Here is a 6,693-nt window from a genome sequence, read left to right on the forward strand (position 1 = left end):
CCCCAGCTTTATATGCTGAGCATGATGTCATATGCTATGGAATATCCCCTGGATCAGCTGGGGTCAGCTGTCCCAGCTGTGCCCCCTCCCAGCTTCTTGCACCCCCTAGCCCGCTCGCTGGTGCGGTGGGGTGAGGAGCAGAAGAAACCTTGACCCTGTGTAAGCACTGCTCAGCAATAATCAAAACACCCCTGTGGCATCAACACTGCTCTCAGCACAAACCCCAAACACAGCCCCAGACCAACTACTACGCAGAAAATTAACTCTACCCCAGCCAAAACCAGCACAATCCTGTATCACGTAAATGTCTGCACTTACCACTTAATCCACTGGAGATAAACTGGCACAGCACAGAGTGGGCCAGAAAAATCATCTAGACCTAAGATACACTGAAGCAGGTCTGCAGCAATCAGGCTAGTCTTGATAGTGGCTCATTCCAGGGGGCAAAGGATACTCCAGACCTGCGCATGAATGAGTGGTTGATAAAGGAAAAGGGTCAAGCAGAAGAAAAATGCCCAAGCATCAGGCAAATACCTATAATCCTTGTGAGCAACTTTGTAACTCTCTGGTTTGGAGTTAATACACAGAAGTTACTCCCCATTCCTGTCCTATTTCTGGAGTTCTTTGCATTTGTCCCTGAGCTCTTGTTAACTACAGCTTTTCTTTGTTGGGACGGTTTTTAGGCAACATCCAATTGGTTATAGTTCTGGACATGTCTCCAACAACTGCGGTTAAATTCTCTTTGCATTTTGAAAACCACATGGCATCCTACCTCTGTGTGACACTTCCTCCTAGAATGACTATCAGGAGCTTTTGTACCTGGGCAGTCAAATGTGTTATTGGGCAAGCCTTGTCTGGGCACCTAGTGACCATGCTTCAGACCATCAGGTGCTCCCTTTTGCAGGAGCAGGGTCTGTCCAGTGTCCATTTACTTCCACTTTCTCCATCCAGGTTTCCCATAACTTGTGTGGTCTCCTGGGGTAGCACGCCACACGCAGTAAACCAAACGGTGCAGACCTCCTCATCCCTGGAGAAACTAAGGCTTCGTCACTGCCCTATAATTTGAGGCAGCACGGCGTAGGTGTGTGGCTTTTTAGGTTTGTATGTGGGACGTGTAGGTCTGTCTTATGACAAGAGGTTCAGCCGCTGGCCGTTTTAGTCAAGAAGGCATGATGCCCGATCCCATCTAACCCTAGACTAGAAGATCCACCTGTCGGGTAGTCAACTTCCCAAGTACGGTTGATTCTACAGCAAATGCTCTGAGCCAGCGTGAGCCTTACTTCTGCTTCAGAAGCATGCGTAAGAACTTTACTCCTCCTAAGACAGCCTTTGAGGGCTGGGGCATTGCCCAAGCAATCCTGCTTTCCCTCCATAATCCAGGAAGTCCCGACTCCTGCTTCTGGGCCAGACGTCATCCCGGTTCTCTCCAGCAAGGTCCTCACTGATAGGTACAACAGGCTGGGGTACGCCGTGGCTTCAGTTCCTCCCATACAAAAATCTTGGACTAAGATAGAAAAGAATCCTGATGAGTCCTATTGCTCGGATACAACTTTGGCAATTTTGCAAATTCTCTTATTTGTTTTCAGAAGAAAATTTCCACATGTTCTGCCTCTAGTCTTGCATCTAATGACACAAAGTTTAGGAATCTCTCCTAGTCTATCCCTGCCTTGACATGTTCTGCCTCTCAGCAGTTATGGGTGGTGACTATTTTTGTTAAAGTGATGTTGTTCTTCTCCCAGAAGGAAAGTTTTCTTCAAGAATTAGAAGTTGTCTGTAAGACATAGACCATAACATGAACCAGCTACTCCAGTCTGCTCTGGAATCTGAATTGGACTCCAGCAGGCCTTTTCCCCTTATTTGTTCCTCTATTTTGGTAACTCTGGAGTATTTGCTCAAGACGGAAATATTTGTAGCTTTCTAGTTTCAAAGCCAGGTTTCTGGTCTTCCCTTTGGATGAGGGAAGAAGAGGGAATAAAACAAAGAGAACCTCAAACTGACCAAGACATAACCTGCGCTCACTGGCAGCATGTTCGTTTGCCTTTTCTTTCACCTGGGCAACATCCAGCACTTATTACTTCATCTTGTTTTTTTTTCATAACTGATTCTGAGATTATTCTGGAAAGGAATTCAGACTTACTTGTTAGGACATCTGCATCTTTTGTTGCCAAAAGAAGTTATCATTCTATCTGGCTACGCATCTAAACAATTGTTTTAGAAGCACTCGTGTTCATCCCAAAAGGTCTATTATGCAGGAGGTGACCTAATTATGATAACACTGCCCACAGGACTGCCCTGACCTCTTTCTGAGTCAAAGCAAACAACAGCTACAGTTTACAAGGAATTGTCTCCTAGAAAAGTAAGTTGTTCTTGCATTGTGATATTGTCCTTAGTGGACAATCTATCACTGCTCCTGCTATACTGAACGCTGGGCTTATTAACCTTGGTACTAGCAATTTGCACCTTCTGTATAGCTTGAACTGGTACTGATTCACATTTCAGCTGCTGAGTATCTCTTTATCACTGATAGATTGCAGTACTATCTGCTATAAAATTTCTCATGATCAAGTTACTGCCTCTTCTTTCATTGGGCTCAGGGAGCTCTGGCCATTTTATTCTTCTACAGTAAGGAGCTTTCCTCAGCTCTTAGTTTTTCCTGCAGCTCTTCCCTGTATCCTCTTTTACTCTTCAACAGTAGTTTTGTATTGCAGACATGACACCTGAATAAAATTCCCTGATAGCAGACATATATATACAGAATGTAGGAACTCTTCTCTATTCCTGCCCTTTTCAGGCTTTGTACCTACAGGTCTTCTTTTAGGCATTTCAGAAAGCATCATTCAGCTGGGAGCTCATGTGCAACAGACAGTACATGATGACTTCCATGTCTTTTTCCATTCTGTTCTCTTAATTATTTCAGCGACAATTAGGAAGGGCCAGAAAAGCAAGATAGATTAAATTTCTCAACAGTGGCTGGTTCTCCTTGCATTGAGTTTGATACCCACTGGCACAGGTTTGTTCTTATTATTCTACCTTGTAGGAGAAACAGGATTTTGTATTTCAGTGATAAGCCAGGTGGGAACACTCCGAGTAGGCAGGGTGGCTTCAGTTACCTCCACGTGCCTTTTACCAGAGCCTGTGTCTGTCACTGGGGACAAAACCTTGCTCCCTTTCCTGCAGCTTGAGCCAGCATGAGGAGAGCAGCAGTTAATAAAATGAAACAAGGAATGCCCTGGCAAAAGTTTTCCCTACAAGGATAATGAAGTGTGGGAAGACGTTGCCCACAAAGCCTACAGATCCCTGCCCCTGCAGGCTTTCAGGACTCAGCTAGCGTTCAAAGACATGGGGACCCTGGTTCAGAGGATGCAGAGAGACATCGTTTCTTGGGATGGATGACTCAGTGAAGAAAACTGCTGGTAAACAAGCAGGGAAATTTAATTTGTTCGAGAAAACTGAAGAGAAAACATGCACTCTTTGTAAGCATGCAGGACTGGCCTCTCAGAAAAAAAAAAAAAAAGTAACAAACCTGTATATAAAGATATATATATATAATCACCAACATTGCAAGAGTGCAAACTATTAGCTGCAAAAATCAAAAAGGCAAGCTGGTCTTGTGACCAAAGACAAGGTAGACTACTATGGATTGGTCAGCCCTTCAGGAATGGCCAACAGCTTCCACTATATTAGTGAGCCCACTTCACCTTCCTTTGCCTCTGGGCACCAAATGTTGTTTTGCATTCAACATGTGAGACATTTTCCAGTTTTCCCATCTTAACAAGACTTGAACAGTCGCTGACTGGCAAGCATCACACATTTGCTCCCGTGGCATCACAGAACCCGCGAAACAAAGCCTCCAGTGACCAAAATGGAAGGGCAGTTATCACCACGACTGAGTATGTCTCCACAGTATTCCTAGAACACCTATGGGAGGTGTCAGGCATAAATTTGATATTTTAAAGACTCTTGTCTTTACACAAATCCATTGATTTAATCCATTGATTAAATTTGCACTGTTAGATGATATTTTGCTTATTGTGGTATATTTATAGCTAATTTTCCCTAAAAAATAAATAAAAGAATTGTGTCATTTTATCCTCCAGCTCTACAAAACTGCCACTTCTCACAGAAGCAAACTATTTTCCCTAAAGGACACCATCATAATTAGCCTTTAATATAAGCAGTCATCGGTGCATTATTTTTTTATTGCTGTTTCAAAACTTTCTTTATAGAGGTTCCTCACCATTTTCTGAACATTTAAGATTAGTCTCTGTAGCAGATGTAAATCGCCCAGAAACCATGTTCAGGTCAATTAACTCTCTTCCAGTGCAACGTAATCTTCTTTCTTTCTCCACCCATAAGTAGCATTGCAGTAATACATCAGTCTTCTATGCCTGACCTGTTAAGAAATCTCTTTATATTCCTTATAAAAGAACTTACTTTGGGAAGCAACAAATCATCCTGTTTTCAAGCGGCTCAGCTGCATCCATCATTTATCCTGTAGAGATCTACAGTCACCAGAAGTTCTCCTTCTTTTCCAAACATGGACAAAATTCTCTGGACACCACAGTTCACCTCTTCAGGAATTCAGGATAATGGGAGAAAACAACACACATGGGTTGGGCAAGGATTGGAAATCCAGATCATTAACAAGTCAAAATAAGTGGGTGTTGGGAAGGGGAAAACGACAGCATTTTCCTCTGCCAGCTGCCCCATCACCCTCAGCTCTTTTAATGTTGCCCTAACATTTTCATAATTCCAGCTATCCCATTGCTGAAAATGTTCCTCCCTGATTTGAAAAATAGTAATTTACTCTGTACCAGAGCCACTTCTTTGCCCAGTGATGCTCCACTTAACTGAATAACCTTCATAGCCTTATGAACCTCAGGCTGCACTTTGTAAGACCCCATGCAAACACCTGATGAATTTGTCCCCCTTTGAACATCTTTGGGAACTATATCCTCTCCAAACATCCAAATCCCATGGAGGGGCTGAAGATTAACAGGCTTCACCTTGGATGTAAATGCTTCTTCTTTATCCCTAAAGAAGCTTTGCTACAGTTCTGGGTTTTGTTTACCAATTATCCTGTCTATTAAATCTCTCCTTACACTGTGTAATTCAAATATTTCATTGCCTAACCTGCTACAACTGTGGCAGAAAATGAGCATGTAAGGCACACAACTCCAGAACTGCCATTTTAGCAGTCACTTGGCTTTGAACAATTACCAACAGCAGATTAATGAGTGTCCCCTACCTCATTCTGCCTGACCCACCACAGAGATCTTCTGAGAGAATGAATTTTTATTATTAAACCAGACCTAGACAATCAGCACACCTTGCATTTCCTAGTGTTTAGGCTGAACTCAAAGACCCCAAAGCAAAAAGCCCAACAAGCTATTCCTGCTCGCAGGCAGGTTGTTCTTACCTTTTACGGAGGGTGACATGGGGACATAACGCTTTGGTCAGTGACCTTTAGGAGTCCCATTCTCACATCAGCCCAAAGTTGCTTTGAGCTGTGCATTAATTTCATATTCACTTCCTTTAAGCAAACAGATAGTTGGATAATCGCAGGGGCAGAGCCCTTAAACCCTCCCGCTTGGGTCCCCAGGGAGGCTGGGATGTCCTTCGCTCCTGATGCCCGAGTGCCACCCCGTGGCTATTCCACAACCTTCAGGTTCCATGATTTTTAAGGCTGAGCCGTGAAGCCAAAGGGCTTTCACCACGTGGCAAATTTGGGGCTGGGGTTGTTCCAGAAAGGTGTATCTCGATGCATGTTCAGAGCACCTGAAAGGGGGTTTGGACTTGCATTTGACTCTTGTTGTAAAATTGCATTATTGGAAGTAATCAGGGTAATCTGCCGCTGTGGACTATAAACTCACAGAAGCTGAAGAAGTCATGCAGCTTATTTCTCGGGCTGTCATACACCTGGAGAACCTCTAGCAAACTCAGAGCACCCACACCTGCTTCTGTTGAGTCAGCCCCCCTTCGCCCTTACCCTTCAGGACTGGGAATCAGTCCACAGGTGTTATTTTTCCTGGTGAGTCAAGCACTTGGTTCATGGTGTTGCAGATCAGGGGTCCTCAAACTTTTTAACCGGGGGGCCGGCGTGCGGATGAAGTGGCAGGCAGTCATCTGCGGCTGCTTGGTTACCCCCCCAACCCCCGGCGGGGGTTTCTGTAAATACCAGGGGCCGGATTGAGGACCCTGGGGGGCCATATCCAGCCCAGTTTGAGGACCCCTGTTGTAGATGTTTCCTCTTCAATATGGCAGAGAAAACACAAGGGTCTCCAAAGTCTTAGGCACTAAAGTGGAACTTAGACACATTATTCTCTTCAAAACTGTTAACTTCTAGATCATCCCAGCCCAGGGGTACCTCAAATGTATCTGAACTGTCAAAATTAAACATCCAGATAATGAACATTCTGACTCTGGGCATTCAGAAAAAAAGCCACTTGCTGGGCAAGACCAAGCACTTCAACACTGCTGAACACTTCTGGCCCACTTGGCCTACAAGTGATGTTTCTTCTACTCACCTTGTTCATCACAACCCATCCGGTAAGTACTCTCAAAGCTTCCTGAACCGAGCTGACCAGCCGTCTTCCTTCAAAACATGGTGAGGCACTTGCACTTTGATGGCATCTTCCTGACTAGAGCACCAGTACCCAGCCACCAGAGCAGCTTCGGCCGTTCCCTCTTTTA

The sequence above is a fragment of the Falco rusticolus genome, chromosome 10, assembly GCF_015220075.1.
Source record: "Falco rusticolus isolate bFalRus1 chromosome 10, bFalRus1.pri, whole genome shotgun sequence".
NCBI classification, from domain to species: Eukaryota; Metazoa; Chordata; class Aves; order Falconiformes; family Falconidae; genus Falco; species Falco rusticolus.